Below are 19,753 nucleotides of genomic sequence, written 5' to 3'. Positions count from 1 at the left end.
ATCACACATAAGAAGCACCCATGAACAACATGATATAAGGTGGAAACCCAATGTGGGTGAAAACCACCTGCTGCAATTCACCTCTATCTTCTTTTAATAAGAAACTTCTTTTTACAATATTTCTGTACTGGTGCAGTCTTATAACAGTACGCAGGCTTCTACCTGTAGAAGGCTACAACCTTCTCTTATTCTCCAGCTTCTCCTGGAAGGAAGCTACAACCCCCTTAGCTCTTGTACTAGCTGAAGTACTAGTATGTAGGAGCTGACCTACAGAAGGCTATAACCTTTTCTTTTCTTCCGGGGACCATATTTCATAAATTTTCAGACTGGATCCACAAATACAAAACAATCACCACTGCAATACAATCATTAACTTTGAATCACCCAACAACTGAATCACTAAAACAATGTAATCAAAACACAGTCACCAGAACACAGAACAAAGCCCAGAACTCTGCAACAACCACTAGAACCAACAACAACCTCAAACATCAAATCTCATAATGTATATGCTACTTGACTGTGTCGAACCAGCATGTATATGCCCTTTCACTAGAGAGAACCCACGTAAAGATCTGAAAATAATTACTTATACCTTCGCTGCAATTTTCAACTTCAGATATACCCAGAACATGAGATATAAAGGATAAAATATGCGTCAGTATTCAGATCTATTCATGATCATACCATATAATGATAATGCATTTTAGTCTTTATGATCCCGGTCCAAGCGATTGTAGATATGATGTGGTTCTTATCTTCCAGTAGACAAAATTGCTCCCATCGAAGATTGGTGGTCTGGTGGACCCCTCTCTTTCTTGATTACTCATCCTGATGGATCTTCCTTCAAGCAATCAAGCTTCTTCTGAAGGACTTGCTCTGATACTAATTGTTGGAAATAATACTGAAGGGGGGGGGGGGGGGTGAATCAGTATTAGCAAATCAATAATATTTTCATTTTCATTGTCAGATTCATATATGCTACTTCAGTTAAGGATACCCGCGTGTATACACAACTATGTTTTAATGCAACTAGCATATATCCAGTAAAATTGTGATTCAGTTAGTTGATATTCAACGAGTGCATCAGAACATTATTAACCATATGAACAGTAAACAGGTGCAGTAAAACATAACAAATCATTATACATAAGAAGCACACATGAACACCATGATATAAGGTGGAAACCCAATGTGGGTGAAAACCACCTGCTGCAATTCGTCTCTATTTTCTTTTAATAAGAAACTTCTTTTTACAATATTTCTATATTAGTGCAGTCTTATACCAGTATGTAGGCTTCTACCTACAGAAGGCTACGACATTCTCTCATTCTCCAACTTCTCCTGGAAGGAAGCTACAACCCCCTTAGCTCTTGTACTAGCTGAAGTACTAGTACATAGGTGCTGACCTACAGAAGGCTACAACCTTCTCTTTTCTTCGAGGGACCACATTTCATAAATTTTCAGACTGGATCCATAAATACAAAACAATCACCACTGCAATACAATCATTAACTCTGAATCAACCAACAACTAAATCACTAAAACAATGTCATCAAAACACAGTCACCAGAGCACAGAGCATAGCCCAGAACTCTGCAACGACCACCAGAACCCACAGCAACCTTAAACATCAAATCTCATAATGTATACACTACTTGACTGTGTCGAACCAGCGTGTATACGCCCTTTCATTAAAGAGAACCCGCGTACAAATTTGAAAATAATTACTTATACCTTTGTTGCAATTTTCAACTTTTGGTATACCCAGAACATGAGATATAAAGGATAAAACATGCTTCAGTATTCAGATCTATTCATGATCATACCATATAATGATAATGCATTTTAGTCTTCATGATCTTGGTCCATCAACCTTTATCAACTGCATCAGTGCCTCCTAGGTTCAGATCAAGCAAAGCATCACGGACCCATAACCAACATACTAGATCTCACATTTCATCAGATATTCATCACTTGCACACTTACTCCCTCTTGGCCTAATGATCTTCTCCTTATATAGTCTTAGGCCTCACTCAGTACCATGGTCCAAAACCACATAGAACCAATACCTTGGACACGATACCTGGGGTCAACACTTCGGACCAAATACCATGGACCAATACCCAAATACCATGGACCAAATACCACGGACCAAAACTTAGATTCCCAAAATGTACGCGCCTTTCCTTCTATAAACATGCGTGTGTACGTATACATTACTTGGTATATGGTAAACCCACGTGTATGCACATTATTGTCACAGCGAACCTTCGTATACCTCTCTGTACTATGATCTGTCATCTAAGTGAGTTGCCATCAAGGACAACACCTGTATCATACCTATATCATAATGCCAGCAATACTCCCCATCGTTATCACCTTCACCTAACTGTCACAATATCTACTTCAACTGTTGGTACCTCTCATCATGTTTCCCTACATGTAATTTCCACTCTTGTAATTCTGTCCCATAAGAGCTCACAACTGAAATATGATTCGCATGCACTCTTCTACCGAGAGAATTTACAACTCAATTCTCTTTACCTTTGATGTACCTGATCACAAAATCAAACTCATTGAGAGTGGCCAACCATCTAGATCTCCTTCCGTTCAAATTAGGTTGGTCAAATAAGTACCTTAGTCCAACATGACCACTCATCAAGATGAACCTCCTGCCAAGGAGATAATGTCTCGACATATTTAATGCATGAATGATAGCTTCCATCTCAAGATAATGAATCACATAATTATACTCATGCTCATTTAGCTTCCATGATTCATAGAAAATCACTCACCCTTCTTTCATCAACACTCCACAAAGTACTTCCTTGCAAGGATTTGTACAAACCAAAAACTTCCTATTAGGATTTGCAATCTTCAAAACTAGAGCATTGGTAAGCAATTGCTTCAACTAATTAAAAGTAGTTGCAAACTTAGAAATCCTTTCAAACTTATTTCCTTTCCTCTGCAAAGATGTGATATGATAGCCAATCTTATAGAAATTCTTGATGAACCTCTTGTAATAAACTGCTAGTCCCATGAATGATTTGATCTCATCCACATTTTTATGAGCTCGACACTCCATGATAGCCTTAATAGTTTCCAGATCCACTACTAAGCCTTCCTTGTAAACGACATGTCCCAAGTAATGAATTTGAGATGGAGAGAAACTACACTTCTTGAGCTTGGCATATAACTTATGCTCTCTCAACAATATCAATATTGTTTCTAGGTGTTCTGCATGCTCTTCCTCATTCTTTGCAAAAACCAATAAGTCATCAACGAATACTATCAAAAAATTAATAGATAAGGGCGTAAAACATTTTTCATCAAACATATGGAGGTGGCTAGATCATTGGTAGGACCAAAAGAAACCACCAAAAAATCATAGTGTTCATACCTTGCATGAAATGTAGTCTTGTAGATGTATTTTTCTTTAATGCGCGCCTGATGATATCCTGATATCATATCAATCTTTCAAAATATTATTTCTCCCTTCAGTTGATGAAACAAATCAACAATCTAAGGCAATGGATACATGTTCTTGATATTCACCTTGTTCAGTTGTTTATAATCAATGCACAATCTGATAGTACCACCCTTCTTCTTTACAAAGAAAATTGGTGCTCCCCAATGAGACACACTCAACCTTATGTATTCCTTATCAAACATCTCTTTAAGCTGCAACTTCAATTCCATGAACTTAGGAGTGCTTATCTTGTATGGTGCCTTAGATGCTAGTGTTTCTCCTGGAATAAACTCAATAGATAAATCCACCTCTCTATGAGGAGGCAACTATGGAATCTCCACATGAAAAACATCTCGCAACTGCTGCAAGATAGGATACATCCTCAGGACTTCATCATCCTCATCCTCCTTCCCTTTATCTATTGAAAAGTGTGCTACAAGAAATGTAAATTTAGAAATTGCTAAAAATAGAACTGCTAAAAAATAGCACTTCTAAAAATAGCAATTTGGCCAATAAGCATTTTGACCACCTTGGGTGAGAGGTGAAACTGCTAAAAATAACATCTTCTAAAAATAGCATTTCTGGGTCCCTTCCTATTTATAGCAGTCCCTGATCTATCTATAGGAAGTAAATTCGAATTTGGTCTTACGAGCAGTTTGGAATATTAATTAATTAATTCTCCATGAGTTAATTAGTTAAGGAAAAGCAAACTTGAAGTCTTTGTGAGAACATGCAATTATTTCTCCACTGATTGGGGAATGTGTCCTTGATTTTCTCCACTGATTGAGGAATTAAGGATGAGTTCTATATTGAGAGGATCAGTTGACTTAGTTTAACTTAGTCAAGTTTAGTTAGATTAATTTAACAAGTTGTTAAATTAATGAGATATAGTTTGTTGATGCTTGCATGCATGTGACAACTATTATTTCAGATAACTGAGTATTTTCTCATGGATAACTGATGCATGTTAGTTATGTCAGAGACCCAGTTGAGATCAGATGTGGGACAGTGTATTACTAGTTGGATGAATATTTTTCCTATAAAGGAAGCTCATCCATGATGAGGATTTATCTCCTTCAGGTTTATGTAGTTAAATCAGAGGTTAGTGAGTGTGTGAAGAGGCCAATTCACACAAGTGGCAACACTGGACCCCAAGGAACACTGCACAAGGAAATAGGAGGCTTGGAGGGCAGAGGAGAAGGCTTGTGAGAAGCCTTTGACTGTCTATGAGTAGCAGAGGGATTGTACTGAGAGCTGGATAGCTTCCGACTTAAGGCTTTGTGTAATCCAGACTATATTTCCACTTGTATGATAATACAGAGATGGGGTTTTAGGCAGGTGCTTTCCCTAGTGATATATTCTGTGTTATGTGTGATTGATTCCTTCTTATCAGTTATATGTGTTCATGCTTGATGTTGCTCGTGTTCAATTAAGCTTCCGCTAAGTTTATGGTAGGTGTAGATCTAGTATTATGCATTAGTACATTGCATATATCAATTGGATCTGTAGGTGAAATTTCTACATGATATCAGTGAGCTAGCTTATTTGTAGAGAAAATTATACAGTATCGTTGTAAACATGTAATGAAAACAATAAACATAGTTTCCTGTGACTGTGCTTATCTTGCATGGATGTAACCATACTCATTGATGTAGGATTCTTCTTTCCTGGCAAGATTCTTTTTTTTCCATCCTCATCTAGGCACTCAATGACCTTCTCATGGCAATCTACCTTGGTCCTATGAATAAACAACCAATCCATGTTAGGTCTCTATATACTAGTGTAGATCGCTTATTTTTGTCATTAGTGTAACCATCTTATTATTATTTTTGTGCCCATATAGCCACATATTGTTATTGTTGTGCCCCATAGAAGCCCACTATTGTTATTGTTGTGCCCTTACATTATTGTTGTTGTGTAGGCTCTGATTATAGTGTGAACCCTTAGACTCCTATATATACCAAGGAGGTCTTGTGATCGAGGTGGATGTTGGTGGCCACTAGCTTGTTCCACTTGGACCTCCACTACTATCTCTTTCAGTTTTTCAGTTTCCTTAATTGTAGCACAATTTACTATTTTTGGCATTTTTTCAGGTCCTAAACATTCAGAGTCGTTTTGAGGCCCTAAACAACTTTTTTTGGGAAAATCGGGGCAAACATGAGACATCAATTGGTGTTTGACATGAAAATTTTTTAATCCTTGGATATATCTTTCTAACAAGGTATTGTACATGTGAAATGGAGATCGTATGCCAAAGTTACAACCTTGGGAAGTTGATATAGCAATTTACCCAAATGAGGCCCATAGTTTTGGCATTTCATCTCCTAGGGTTATGCTTTTGGATGCTTATGGTTTTCCATTGTTTCTCAATAATAAACAGGCCTCGGAGCCTCATTGTAACACAATTCAGAGGCATGTAGCCGTCACATCTCTTCTCAGAGATAAGCTACCATCCCTGAGCTGGTTTATTTCCATTCTGTTTGTAAGCTTATTTCATAATTTGGTATCAATGAAATGAAGTGTTATTTATGATGCATATATGTATTTATGGTTATATCTATAATTTGTTATGTTCTTGTTTAATTTAGGATCAGTGGTATCATAGTGGTCCGCTCTTTCTCAATTTTTCTTTACATGTCCTTAACGAGGTTAGGATATAAGGAGTTAGGGCTTGAATTGGTTGAACCTTTACAAGACCAACATCACAAATCCCGACAGCCTCCCATGGTGGAAGAGAAGAAAGATGAGGGGGTAGGAGATCCTTTCAAAATCTTGCTTGAATAAGCCCTCAAGCGACAGAGGAATGTAACGTTGGACAACGTTTCCCAGATCCTTCAACGGTTACCCAAATGTGACACATCTCCTTCCAACAACCACTCTGGAAGCGCCACACCTTTCAAGGTACAAGTTAACTTGACATCCCCATATTTGAAGGTACGATATATGTGGATGTCATAGATAAATGGTCAAATCTGTTAGAAGGACACTTTTTTGTTCATGTTTTTTCCAGCTGGGAAAAGATTACTATTGCACTCCTCAAAGTCGCCCCCCATATCAAGGACTTGTGGGAAACCTACTATGAGAAGAAGGATGAAAGTACACCCTCACTATTTTCAGACACACCCACTTGGAATTCATTCCAGGATGCCATTAAGGAGCGGTACTATGCTCTTGAGAGCTATGAGGATAAATACATAAAGTGGACCATGCTGCAGTAGGGAATGGACGAAGATGTGCCATAGTTTACCAATGTTTTTCATACCCTTCGCATGAAGTTGGGTATCAAGGATTCTATGCAGAATTTGGTACTCAAGTATCATGACTATCTACATAGGTACATCTAGGATGAGATGGATTTCTTGGACATCTCCTCACTTGACATGACGTGCCTATAAACTATCAAGATTAAGCAGAAGTTTAAACAAAAAAAGTGAGACTTTATATCTATGAATCTAAAGCAAGGAAAAGGCGTCCTCAAACCGTAGAGAAAAGGAAAAAGCCAAGGCGAGGTGACCTAGGATAACCCACTGAAGCCGCAAGCAAAGAAAAATACCACAAAGACAAAGAAGGACATAGGAAAGTGGTGTGACTTCCATAAGAGCTTCACTCACAATGCAAGTGAGTATCAGGCCAAGCAGTCACTGGTGGCTGAGCTGAAGGCTTCAAAATTAGATGCATATTTTGACTCTCAGTCAGAACCTGATAAGGGGAATGACAAAGGGAAGCAAATCATTGATGCAAAGTCCAGTGCCACCATGGCCAACACCAAGATCTAGAAGATTGAGCTTGAAGATCCAGAGGATGGGGAATGCCTCTTCCACTTATAGATGTGGGTGAAGGGTTCTTCGGTGCAGTTCATTGTCAACAGTGGGAGCCAAAATACCCTCATTTCAGTAGAAGTCATGAATTAGCTGGGCCTACAAAAAATAACACATATGTAGTTGTACACCATTAGGTGGCTTCACCAAGGATGAGATATATGTGTCATCCAACAGAGCTTCCTTCCCTACAACATCAAGTCCTTCATGGATGAGGTATTGTGTGATGTTTCACCTTTTGAATTTTGTGATGTATTATTAGGACAATCAGACTTGTGGAAGTGACATGTTGTATATGATTCTATACCTCAATATATTATTATTTATTTGGGTAATAAGTTATACAGGATACTTAAGATGGCCCCACCTACCGCCATCTCTTTGATATCTGCTAAGAAATGTAGTAAGATAATCTCCTAGATTGGGAAATTTTTTTTCTTTTTTATTCATTCCCAAAGTAAGGGGAAGATTGTAGCCACATCCATGTCCCCCAGTAAGGGTTCCTCTACGCAGTAGAAGCATGTGGATACGGGGGTGGAAGAATATAGGGACATCTTCTGCTCACCCACAGGGGTACGCCTGCACTGTTGGGTCAAGCCTTTGATCGATCTGACTCCCGGAGAACCTATAACAAATGGGTCAATATATCGCCATTCCATTCTAGAAAATGAAGAAATCAAGTAGAAAATACATGAATTGCTACAAAAAGGGCACATCCGACCAAGTTCCTCACCTTTGTGGGAGCCCCATTGTACTTTTACATAAGAAGGATGGGACCTGGGGGCTCTGCATTGATTATCAAGCAATAAACAAAATCAGTGTTAAGAACAAGTATCTAATCCCACGGATTGATGACTTCCTGGACCAACTAAAGGGGGATAAGTATTTCAACAAGATTGATATGAAGTCTGGCTATCACCAGGTTCCAGTAGAGCCCACAGATGTATGGAAGACCGCCTTCAAATCTAAGGAAGGCCTTTTTGAATGGTTGGTTATTCCCTTTGGGTTGAAAAATGCCCCTGCTACTTTTATGAGGCTAATGGATGATATCTTGCATCCCTTCACCATTTCATTCGTGGTTTTTTATCTAGAGGACATCCTCATCTTCAACAAGAGTTGGAAATAACACTTGCAGCACATTTGACAAGTCCTTCAAACCCTTCAACAACACAAACTATGTGCCAACTTGGAGAAATTCACCTTTGGCATGAGTCAAGTCCAATATCTAGGTTACACAATAGATGAGTGTGGCGTGCATGTGGATTCGACTAAGATCCAAGTCATTCAGGATTGGCCAACCTCGACCACTCTAACAAATCTTCGCAACTTATTGGGCCTTGCAATTTTTTATCGAAGGTTCATTTTGGGATTCTCCCATATCACTTGGCCTTTGAGTCAGATTACTAAGGGCAGGGTGAAAGAAAAGTTTTCATGGTCTGAGCCCCAACATAAGGATTTCGTTGAGTTGAAGCACTACCTGTTCTCTGCACCGATACTCACACTTCCAGACCTGCAACAACCATTTGAAATTGAGACAAACACCTCCAACTATGCTATTGGCATAGTCCTCACCCAACATATGAAACTAGTGGCCTATCATAGTGAAACACTTTTCGATACAATTCGTAAGTACCCCACCTATGATAGAGAGATGTATTACACTGTTCAGTCTTGCTGACAATGGAAGCATTACATTCTATGGAAGGAGACAACCATCCACACCGATCACCGACCTCTTCAATTTATATAAACACAAGGGAAGTTGGAGAAAAATCTCAATCAGAAGTGGTCTACATATCTGCAACAACTTCACTTGAACATTAAATACAAAAAGGGCAGCACCAATCATGTTGTGGACTACCTTAACTAGCCCCCAGTTGCATCACTGACTACTGTCTCAACTCTTGTGGCCACGAGACCTTTGGATGGCCGCAACATACAAAAATGATCTAGAGTTCACTTCCACATACCAGATGCTAGTAGATGGAATGAAAGTTCCTGATTTCCACCTTTAGGACACATTATTATGCTACCTGGGCAACCTTTGTGTTCCTTAAAGTGAGCGTGCCAAGATGATTTGGGAGGTTCACTACAGTCGGGTCACAGGACACTTTGGTATGGAGAAAACTATGGATATATTGGAAAAGTACTTTTATTAGCCAAAACTCTGACTGGATGTTGGGAAATATATCATACCTTACACTGCTTGCACCATCGACAAGCCAACCATCAAGAAGTAAGGCTTATATACTCCTCTGCCTACTCCTAGCCAGCCGTGGGAATCCATCTCCATGGATTATATGTCTGGCTTCCCTTCTACCAAGCATGGTAATAACTGTGTATTTGTGGTCTTGGACAAATTTTCTAAGATGGCTATATTGGTGGCTTGCAAGAAGAGTATCACAATAGAGGACACTGCCAAATGCTTCTTTGAATGAGTGTGGGTACGTTTTGGGATCTCGTAGACCATTATATCAGATCAAGATAGTAGGTTCCTGAGCACATTCCAGTCAAGCCTCTGGACACTATTGGACATCGATCTCACCAAGTCGATTGCCTTCCATCCCCAGACTGTTGGCCAGAAGAGGGTTGTCAATAGGATGATAGTGCACATACTCTGCATGTACAAATCCAAACATCCACGAACTTGGGATGAGAGTCTTCCCTATGTGAAAAATAGTTATAGCAGAGCTCTCCATAGCTTGAATTTTCGCAGTCCATTTCAAGTGGGTCTAGGATTTCAACCATTGTGTTTGATTGATGTTGTCATGCCTCACGTGACTGCACAGACAAAGTCCACACATGTATTGTCCAAGGCTGATAAATCTAAAAAATTTATTAAAGGAATCGAACACATTTGCCAACAGGTTCATGACATCTTAGAGAAGTCAAATGCTAAATATAAGAAGTGACATGATCAACATCACATGCCACACAAGTTTTAGGTGGGTGACGAAGTTTTCTTGCATTGTAGAAAGAACGCCTTACCAGAGCCCATCAGAAGCTTAGACCACTCCGATATGGTCCTTACACCATTACCAAGGTTGTGGGAGACAATTATTTTGAGCTCATCATTCCCCCATTCCTTGGCCTACACCTAGTGTTCAATGTGGATCGCCTTCAACCATACTTCCCACCATTACTGGACACATCAGACATTGTATAACAACTCACACCAACATAGTTAAACCTAGATTGTATGGAACAGATCAAAACTAATCAAATTATGAACACATAGATCAAGAACACTCACCAACAAAAGATCCAACTATATTGGGTTGTCAAGGCTAGCCAACTCCTACACCAAGGCAAGTGGCTCATCAGGGACCAAGTTCAGCAGAATTTTCCCCATCTCATGGAGGCACTCAATGCAATGGGGACCATTTCTTCTTAAGGGGGAGGACTGATCCAGGTCAATGGTAGTGGCCACCCACCTGTTCCACTTGGACCCCCAACACTGTCTCTTTTAGTTTTTCAATTTCCTTAATTTTAGCAAAGTTTACTATTTTTGGTAGTTTTTCTGGTCTCGAACTTCTGGAGCCGTTTTGAGGCTGTTAGAGCCTAGATTTACCTCAGGATGAAAAAGGTAGGATCGAGGACCAACATCAAACCACGCTTAACCTGGTAGCTAGCCCTACTAGGTCGGGAGAGGGCTCTCTCCTGGTCAATCTCAACAAAATATGATCACTAAGGGCTTGAGATGATTGATCTAACTACTGCTATTAGGCTAGGTATATGTACAAAGAATTTGATTGAATAAAATGATGATTTTGTTGGCTCTAATGGAAAAGAAGATCTTGGGTGTAAGGAATGAGGCTCAACCTTGCAGATATCTCAATGGGGCAAGGTAGGAAACTGAATTTGGCACTTCAAATCGAATGAGACGGAGGGATTAGACAGGTGAGGAGCTGAAGAGGGCAAGAGAAACCATGGATCCTCTCCAAATAGCTGAAAACATCAAGAAACTAAAGCAAACCTCAAGTAAAGCACTGCAATTTCAGTGGATTCTACTTTCACTCTTGTTTGCTTTAGTTGAGAAGAAATAAGATAGATAATGATATAAAAAACACATAAGTAAATTCACAATTACAAAATAAAGCACTATACCAAGACAAATTTCCACATGAATCCCAAAGAGTGCTGCAAACATTGGTCTCAATTCCTTAGCCAAAAATGCTGATATGAGTGTACAATGAAGCTCAAGGCTTTCTCAAAAGTCCAACCATGCTAATGACTGAAAAAACACATAATATAGACAAATCATAGCTCATCCTAACCTCTAGGGGTCGATCTCACATGTTTAGGATCTGTTCCAACTAATTCTAAACTAAGAACTAGAAATCAGGCAATGGAACAACATGCCTCTAGAAACAAGGGAACTGATTCATTCAGTTTCAAACAACTTTTAAACAAATGAATCTACCTCCACAAGTGAAAATTTGACATATTTACATCATGATCCATCAATGTACATGAAATTACATTACAAATTTGACATTAAGAGAATGAAAAAGTCAAACTGGTAAAAGCTGGGCGAAAAACAGAGCATTCCTGGTCAAACTGGCAAAATTTCCTCTATGCGCCACGCCTGATTTCTCTATGCATAGCGCCTGTTTGGAGCCACCTTTGGAGGCCTTCTTGGTGTCCAAATTTGCTCCAAGTATGCTTGTTGGAAAGGTTTATCTGTCTACTTTCGCACCCAAGTGGAATTTTTTAATTTGGCCTCCATTTTCCCTTCCAAAATTCAATTCTCCCAACACTGCTTCCTGTGTGTCAAAATAGGGCTAGTAAGGTCATTTTTTGAGTGTTTTTGACCTTTTTGAGGGCTCAAAACCTGTCCAAATTTCTTGGCCATTGGTAGGAAAGCACATTTTTCCATGGAAAATCCAAAAATTCTGAGTTTTTTTGCTTTGTATTATCCTAGCAAAAGCGAGTGCCACGTGGCGCAGCGCATAGAGCAGAAAATCCTGTTTTTTTTGCCAAAAATTTCAAAAATGCCCGAATTTTTTTGAAATTTGGGTTGAGTATTCTCCATCAAGTGATATTATGGGCCAAGGAAGCATCAGCCAATGTTTTAATTCGATCATGCTCCTTTCGCCTCTTTGATCTCTTCTTCAATTTTGCCTTTAAGCTCCTGATTCTCGCCTTGCAAACTTTGTTCCTTGCCATGTAATGAAAAGCCATGTGTCTCAACAAGTTTTTCTCCTTGTTGGCCTTTTCCAACAATCTCTCTAAGTGGATGTTGGCTCTCTCAATCCATGAATCCCGATCGGCATTGATCTCTCGCTCAAGTGAAGTGAACTCCACCCTCCTCCTTTGTGTAGCTTGGCGATTCTCCCGAATGTTTTGCAACTCCATAATTTCATGCTGATATTCAAGTTGCTTATTCCTTTGCTTTAGGTATTTAATAATCCACTCTGCCTCTCCAAGTTGAGGGAGAAGGCATTGATGTCTTCCTGCTGCTCCTGGATGACTTCTTTGAGATTCGCACTTTGCGGGCCCACACCTGTATCATCACCCTCAATGAGAATGAACTTGGTATCCTACTCACCTAATGGTCCCTCCTCATGCAATGGCCTCTTGCCTTTGTCCTGAACCTATTGTGTTGATGATGGAAATGAGACCCCTTCCACCTCGGGTGGAGATAATACTTGCTTGGCTGCTGTGAACAACCATCTAGTGCCCTTCTGATAAGTGATAAACACCGACATACTAGCGGTCTGTGTCTCATGACCTTCATGCTGATAAGAAGGTCCACCTATCTCATATAAAGCCTCTGAAGGTCCTTGAGGAGCTGTGAAAAACTCATGAGAGATGAAATCCTCCCAAGTGATGCCCTATAAGCCAAGCTGATGGATGACCACAATCTTAATGAGAGCAAAACGGTAAATACTGTTGAACTGTTGCTGAGGAGTCTTGTGCTGCACTAGAGTGGTCATCTTTTCAATATTTTAGCACATGAAATAAGGGATATTCATCATCATCACCCTGGTAAAATGCATCAGCAGCCTGATATGATAAGCATATAAACGGGAAAACCGACCCTCACAGCTGAAATACTTCATGACCAGTTTCATTAAAGGAGCATATGAATCTTTGAGGTACTGAAAAGGAAACACTCTTCTGAGTTGTCTCAAATAACCAGGTTTGATGTATGGTTCGTAATGCTTCCTGTCAATTTTTTGCCTCTTGTTCCATAGCTCTCCAATGTTGGGAATATTGGTTGTTAGTGAAATAGATTCTGGTGTTAATGTGAAAGTGACACCAGCTAGAGTGGCTTGACCATCATGTAAATGAAGCACAAACAAACGAGCCAACTCATGGTGAAACTGAATGCTAGTGACCTTCTCACAAAATTCATAGCAGGACTGGTGCTGAAAATAAGTGATGGTAAGAGGGCAGGTCTGTAGCTCAGCAAGAGTGGTTGGTTCCTCTCGAATATGCTTGCCACCTCTATGAGGCCTCCTGGGTGCATGTACCTCTGTAGGTGAGTCATTGTGTGTCTCCTCTTCATGATCATATGGGGGATCAGATTCCATTTTTGCTAGTGGATGAACTGTCTTGGAGCTGTCTTGATGAGAAGTAGGTGATTTACGATATTTTTGACTTCTGCCACCAAGGGAAAGAGTGATATGTGGGACTGTGGAGGGTGGAAACAATGAGGGATTTAGGGACCTTTGGAATAGGGTTTTAGTTAGGGAAACAGGGAATTAGGGAATGATTTGGGAGTTTTGGATATATCACTAGGGTTTGGGAATTATATTTAGGATTTTGGGGAAATGGGAATTAAAATGTGATTTGATGATGTTTAGGAATATGTGAGTTTAGAGGATAGGGGAAACAACTGGGAAAATGGAGTGAGGGAGCGGAAAGATGAGGAAATGGGAAAAAATATTTGGCAGCAAAATAGTTGATACAAACCCTAGCACTGTTTTCTTTGGACAGAGAGGTAGGGTTTGATTTTCTTAGCCAACAACCATATGACAACCACCATCAAACAAGCACCAAAATTGGGTGAAAAGTAGTGATAGAGGCTTCAACCTACTTGTACAAGTGAAGATCCAAGCATATTGGGCGATTTTGGAGCGAGTTGTTGAAGGTTTCGGGCTTGCTAGCTATATGCGCTGCGCATCAAACCCAATGCGCTGCGCCAGTTATGTGCGCCGCGCCTGCTATGTGCACCGCACCAGTTGCCCAATGCGCCGCGCCTCTGTTTCTTGGCAAATTTCACCGATTTTCTCTTGCTTACTCACCAACACGGCTTTGCTTTGTTTCCACTTTGTCTTTGAGTGCAAATGAGCTTTTCAAATTGAAAAAATGATTTACATACATGGAGCCTTTAAATTTTTGGTTTGCAAAACCCACTTTTACAATGTTTTGAAAATGACTTTATTTTGAACTCTGTTTTGGACATTTTCACTTTATTAGAACTTGTGATGGACTGAAGGACCTATGTTTTGCTTGTTTTAAAGGGGGTTGAAGCTACTGGGGCTAGGGAAAGTGACCAGGGTTACAGATGAAATGATTTACATATGAAGAAAATAAAATTATATAAATTTGTACAATAAAAGAAAAAATACTCTGTTTTTCCTCAAAACAGAGTTTTGAAGAAAGACACATCCCTAAGCACTTTGATTTTGAATTTTATTGGTACTGGAACCTCCTCATGTGCCTTCTGGTTGTTATTTGATACTTTGAAACACTTTTTTATGAAACCCTAATGAAACCCTAGATCTAATGACAATGAAACCCTAAAACAAAACCTTTGCAATCTTTTAAGACAAGGATGATTGTATATGCTTTTGATGAACAAAAATGAGCTAGCAGGTAAAAGACATGAGGGAAACTATATGAAAAGCCACTACCGTCAGATGATCCATGCACCTAATGGAATGCATGTGATTGGGCGGGACACCTAATATGCAATGCAATAAGAAGATTTGATGTCTGACGAAGGGATGAAGATACCGACACTAACATTGGCTCCAATGGGGATGGTAGCTCCTTGGAGGTGCCAAGAACTACAAATCTCTGGGAAAGCAAGCAATGCCTTCATCCATTGGGCTATGGAGTCAATAACTTCGACAAAACCAAACCAAACTCTTGACTCAATTACTCAATTTCAAGACTGAAATGTGACTCAAGACAGACTTAATTTCAAGACTGAAACTGACTGAAAGACCTGACACTAACAAAACAAACCAAAAATGAAATCAAACCTTAGTTTTATAGCCTTCACCTTGGGCCCGAAACTGAAGAATGAAAACAGTACACACTTGCAATAGAATTTTAACAGACCGGTATATACAGTGATGAGTAGGACAGCAGAAAACATTTCACAAATAATACCGTTTGAGGAGCCGACTATTGACCGGCCCACCAGGATAGTCTTCGCCATTCATCTCTTGTAAAAGGAAAGCATTATGGCCCTGAAACGTAGCAATCTTGTATGGACCTTTCCAAAGATTTTCAAATTTTCCATGTTTACCTTTCTCTTCATTCCTTGCATCCCATTTCAACACTATGTCTCCTATCTCAAACCTGTCCGTGTTATAGACATTTTTGTGCCTTACAGCATGGAGCATGAAATGTCAATAATATGAGGGATCCAAAGTCCCTAAACATGTTGTTCCTACCCCTAGAGGAACAAGGTTAGCAAACCACAGCACTACAGAACAGTTCTCCACTGAAAAACACTCAAAAACAGGTCAATTTTGGATCAAAGCAGCTGCTCCACTAAGCATCTGCGCTGAATGTCAAAAGCTCTATGGTGTACCTGCGCTGCATAGCAAGTGCAACAAAGGCTACCTGCGCTGGACGTACTTTGACATGTGGAGGAATCTTTTCTCAATGTGCCAGTGCCCAGGAAGCTTCCAAAATGACACTTGGATCAGAAGATTCGCCTAATGATGAGTAAAGAGGTTCTAAAACTCCAAGTGGAAGGTAGAAACTCCGAGTGGACTCAAGGACTGAAGAACAACTGGAGTTGAAGAGGACAACAAGTCACACATCAAGCTAACTTATCTTCACTCCAAAACTCTATATAAGGATCTCATCCCATGGGATCTGGAGGCCGGAATTTTGTGCAAAGAATTGCTGTTGGTTTACAGTTGTGAGTATTGGGTGATTGCTTGAGGGAGGTGAAGAGGAGATTTCTTTCCGTCGGGAAGGTGATGCTGGATTGGACCTCTCATGGTTGTATCACCGCCTGAACCTTACTTCCTTATATTAATAAAGCATTTGAGGTTCTTCTATTCGCATGTGTTTCAATGGTGTATTGTCTTACTTGTGTATTTGATTTATGCTAATCCTTGAATCAATTATGAATGCATGCTTCTTGTAGTTTCCTTTTCTTGTCTTGTTCGCAGGATCTCGTGTAGCTGGGAGCGAGCGGCAAATAGAGGAGATTGGATCGACCATTTGCGCAAGACATCGGTAAGTGGATCTCTTCCTTTCATCTCTTGCATGTCATAAAGAAGTAACTTTAGATAGCTTTGCTTCAGCTGTTGCTAAGGAACTATCACCCTTAGAGTGGGATAGGGTCATTCTGTGTTGGATACTTTTCCCCACAACAGACTGGCGACTCCACTGGGGATCGTGTCTTGTTGGTAGCTTGTGTTTCTTGCTATTCATTTCCTAAACAAAGGGAGTACCGAATCGAACTGCATTCGAATCCTTCGAATGCAAAGTAGAGGGCAACTACTCTAGCTCAATGCTGGGCATGTTTATGATTTGAAGAGCTGATCCACAAGGACTCTTTTTAGCTCTTTGTGATAGTGTTCATCTTCCTTAATCATCCTCTAGTGTATACTTGGCTGATAGCCTCTGATTTGGCCAAAAACCATTGATTTTTGAGCAAACTGTGACCCAGAATCTGAGAGAGACGAGAGTTGTCTCTTCAGTGCAGCTGCAGCAAAGGCTACCTGCGCTGCAACGCAGGTCTCGAAGGGGCTACCTGCGCTGCATGTCAGATTGACAGTGCAGTACCTGCGCTGATCCAGTTTTGCCTTGTGCAACTGGGGTTCCCTACTGTCTGTTGCCCAGTTTTCAATATTGTTTTTGCAGCCTGTTGTCAACCTGTATACCCAACTGAAACTACCTTTCTTTGCCTTCATTCCGCCTCAGTTGTATGAAGAAACCGTGATTGTTCTTATTGTATTTCTTGCTTTCATTCACAGTTTCCCATAGCGAAAGTGAACTAGTCTTGCTGTGACCTCTTGGATCTAGGCCTGTAAGAAAGTGTCGTTGTGATTCTAAGAGCTAGTTTATTACTGTTCATAGCTGCCTGAACATTTGCTTTCATTATATGGTTCGAATTTCAGTATTTCTTGTGTTGAAACGAGTGAATCTTAAGGTGTTCTTTTGATTATTGGACAAAAACTTGTTTTCTTTCACTTGAAATTAAATTCGAAATTATACAACAGCTTTCTTTTTGTAATACATCAACATTAAGAAAGAAGAAAAGAAATACTTGCATTGTGCATGTGCATTTTGACAGTTTGCATGTCGATTTAGGAAAAGTGCATCAGTGTGTGCTCTATGATCTGTTTGAAAAGATGATGTCTTTCTTTTCCCTCAGTAGTTAAGATTTTCATAAGTTGAAAGAATTGAAAAAGCTTGCTTATCATTCTTAGACTACATTTAGGAGTTGTATCATACATCACGTGGTGATCCATAAAGGCAAACTGCTAAGTAAGATCAACCTAAAAAGAACTGAATTTATCTAACAACGCTTTGAAACATAACGAAACACAGTAGAGGTCTAGGTAGAGACGTGTTCCGGCGTCGTTAAACATAGTGACCGTCGATCTCTACGAAGGTGGGTGATTCCTCCTGAGGGACGATAGCACTAATACGGATTTGTGCCCCCGCGTACCGTCGCGTATATTGGGGGACCCCTATAGGAACAAAGCCTTTATCCGTAGGAAGCCGTGTCGGCCGCCCTACTGATCACGATGCAGTGAACACAGCATTCACGAAGATCGACCACTCGTACCGTAAAACGTATTCTGTGGTTTCGCGAAAGGTTTGGCACACCCTCTTCCTAGAACTCCAGAGTAGTTTCTTTTGGCCTTTTTCAAACTCTATAACTCAAAAAGTCCATCCGAGCATTTGTCACTTCGGGCTCATTAATACATTGAAGGAGACTAGAGTCATCTTTAGCTTTTTCTCGACTCTTAAAAATTGAAAAAGCAAGTTGTGTCTAAAGCATCGTCATATAAAATTCATTCTAAACGGAACATAATCACCCCTTATTCCTGCGTTGATCTTGAGGTTGGGAACATGGAACACGCCAACCAAGGGATTCCACATGATGGGAACCCTAGCCCTTTCTCCTCTTGGGGAGAAGTTGGTGCGCCCCACATGGCCACGTTGTCGCTTCCAGGACTGACAATTGGCCTGCCAGTTTGGCTATTCTCAACCACTGTAGTTCAGAACACCACGGTTCCTGAACAGTCGAGTCAACAGTTAGACCAGTCTAGAGCTACCCTCCGGCCTTCCACTTCTTATAAGCCTTCCTCCGATCCTTCTTCTTCGAAAGGTCAAGCCGCCGAAAGCGGAGCTCCCATAGAAAAGAAGAAGGAAAAGAAGAAGAAAGAAAAGAAGCAGAAGGAGCCAAAGGCGCCTGGCGGCAAGCAAAAGGCATCTAACAAAAATCCACACACAGCACAGACCGGGCCCGAATCGCCATGTGTCATATGTAGAGGGGACCACCTCCACCATGATTGTCCTGGTATTCCCCGGATACTAAGGGACTGGTCCCCTCGTTTGCACAGTTTGGAAGCGTCAACCTCTGACAACCAGGTGGAATGCTTACCGTCGACCAACGAAAGTGAAGGTTCTAGGCGACGAAGGGGAATGAGATTCCCCTGCGAACTGTGTGAAGGCAATCACACCCTTCGCCGTTGTCCCTTTTTAGACGAAGCAAAGAGAGTTTTGGAAGATCAACTGGTTGCACCGTTGCTACTTCCTCCTGGATATCAAAAACTCGTGCCAAGTCCTTCGTTGGTTGAAAATACGGCTGCCCCGCTCGTGGGGCCAGCTGAAGCGTCAGTCACTGAAAATGAACCTACTGAATCCGGACTGGACGAAAGTCCAAAGGTCGAAATGGCAGTTGACCCGGTTCTCCCTTCAGAAGTTTCATCTTCAAATACCACAGTCACTGAGGATTCATCTTCAGCTGACACCCCTACCGAAGAGAGTAAGGATGACACCGTCCATATTCTTTTCATCAACACCGATTCTGATGAACATCAGGGCAATGTGCCCACTCCTTTATCGCAGGAAGGAGCATCGTCAGGATCATACCCGGCCGTGTATTCGGTCCCACCACCAAGCAACCTGGTTGTGTCCTTTGATTGGAACCAACTAGGCGGACCCCGATTACCAGCCAGTATACCATTTAGAATTATAGTCCAAATATACAAAATGGTGATGGCTGGGACTATCATTGATGAAGGGG

The sequence above is a fragment of the Pinus tabuliformis genome, chromosome 2_2 (genome assembly GCF_031772625.1).
Source record: "Pinus tabuliformis cultivar Carrire ecotype Pingquan chromosome 2_2, CPIR1, whole genome shotgun sequence".
In the NCBI taxonomy this organism is placed as follows: Eukaryota; Viridiplantae; Streptophyta; class Pinopsida; order Pinales; family Pinaceae; genus Pinus; species Pinus tabuliformis.
Note: the sequence above shows the minus strand (reverse complement) of the source record.